The sequence below is a fragment of the Vigna unguiculata genome, unplaced genomic scaffold (assembly GCF_037176805.1).
Source record: "Vigna unguiculata cultivar grain cowpea cultivar isolate G323 ecotype 2 unplaced genomic scaffold, ASM3717680v1 ptg000409l, whole genome shotgun sequence".
NCBI lineage: Eukaryota > Viridiplantae > Streptophyta > Magnoliopsida > Fabales > Fabaceae > Vigna > Vigna unguiculata.
In genome coordinates this window covers 1-1,969 of record NW_028197044.1, presented here as the reverse complement: position 1 = coordinate 1,969, position 1,969 = coordinate 1, and the positions used below count along the sequence as shown (strand labels likewise).

The following is a 1,969-nucleotide window of genomic DNA, read 5'->3' as shown; positions in this document are numbered from 1 at the left end:
TTGATATCTAGGGCAAATCCATGAACTCGATGTGGTTATTCCTTATCTATTCTTAAAAATCTTCCAAGTCATCAATCATAAAATCTGCTATGACTCCAAAATCCGATAGAAATTTTTTTTTCAGAACTGTTCAAGAAACAAATGATCCCCTGTTTCACTTCTTATACCTAGCGGATCTTCAGACATATTTCTCTCCTTTCATCAAAGAAACTTATTCTTGAAGTTTGGTTGTGAATTGACTTCTATTTTGTCTAGGAAACTACTGTAGGATCATAGGTTTTCTAAATTTCTATTTCATTTACAGTTTTTTCTTTAGTATTTCATTTTTTTTTATAAATACTATAATAAAAAGAAAAAACCTGTAAATGAAAGTTTTTGTCTCATATATATGAATTGCTGGAAAAATATCGTACACATCGAATATGAAAAGAAACTATTTGATATGTGAAGACATAATTTAATGTATTTTTCTATTATTTCTATAAGATTCTATCTAATCTTATAGAAATAATAGAAATTTATGGAAAAAAAATATGTTTCATTTTATTTTAAAAAAACTTGTTTGGTGGAACTTGAAATTCGTATTAAGGCCCTTCTGAGTAAAGAAAAGGCATAACCTTTTTTCTTAGTTCAGAAACAAGAAGATTTCATTGGAAATATTCAGAGATTCTTAGGGAGTCTAAACGAAAAAAGTCTTAAAAGAAAAAAAATTGTTCGAATTGAATCTTTATCAAATTTGAATATCAGAATAGTAGATATAAATATAATTCAACGGGTTAGGTCCACTTACTTTTTTTTATTTTTCCATTATTGAATTTTACACTTTTTCTTTTTATTACAAATAGAAACTTTTTCAAAATATCAAGAATCTTTTTATTCTTCCTTCAAATAGAAAAGACTATTGCTTTTGAAAAAAAAAGTAAAAAGCCCCTTATCGGATTTGAACCGATGACTTACGCCTTACCATGGCGTTACTCTACCACTGAGTTAAAAGGGCCCTTTTTCTTTCTTTCAATTTCTAAATAAGGAACTAGCATGACTAGTACATATATTTGTTACTGTGTATACTTATTCTATAAATTTATATAAATTATTTCTATAAATTTATATAAATTATATAAATTAAATGATATAAATGGGATTAGAAATACATGTACATCAATATCTATTATTTGTATAATGACTCATCAAAGAACAAAAAATTGGATTTACCTAGTGAATAGAATATAGTTAAAAAAAGAATTGATTAAGATTGGATTTGATCCATATCAAATATATTATTTCAAAATGGATTCTTGAAGTCATTCTAATCATAACACTAAATTCTTTTTATTGATACATAAATGTACTCACAAAATAAAATATTTCATCGAAACATTGATAAAATCGAATCATTGATAAAATGGATTCAATATGTTCTGTCCCTAAACCAAATTTTTATTTTTTTATTGAAAAATTCTATTTTCCAAAGTTTTTTTCTTAGTATTAGATATAAATCTACCTATCGAATCTTAGTATTAGTAATAAATGATAGAAATGAAGTTTTAACCTCTCGTCCTTTGCAACAAACGAATCATTCCTGTGAAGAATTTTCTCTTTATTGGAACATTACTTCTTTTTTTTTTCTTATTATGACTGGAATAAAAAATTTTAGAAATATAAATGATTAATAAAAAATTTCTATGGAATTATGAAAGAACGAAAAATATTTTTTTTTATCGAATCATATCATTATATTGACAATTGCAAAAAACTGTTCATACTATGAACGTAGTATAATGGCGGTCGGGCAAGTATGCCCCCATCGTCTAGTGGTTCAGGACATCTCTCTTTCAAGGAGGCAGCGGGGATTCGACTTCCCCCTGGGGGGTAGGGTGTTACGAAAGGAAGTTGATCAAAATTTTCAATAAAAACTGAATGTAATTCTTCCTATTGTGCTGGGTCGATGCCCCGAGCGGTTAATGGGGAC

At 27.3% G+C, this 1,969-nt stretch overlaps 1 non-coding gene across 1 annotated transcript; it reads right to left on the bottom strand.

The window, feature by feature from the left end:
- Window positions 1-925: 925 nt before the first annotated feature.
- Window positions 926-997, bottom strand: TRNAT-GGU (transfer RNA threonine (anticodon GGU)). The gene has a single exon. It is a non-coding gene; the product is annotated as a tRNA-Thr (tRNA).
- Window positions 998-1,969: the final 972 nt, after the last annotated feature.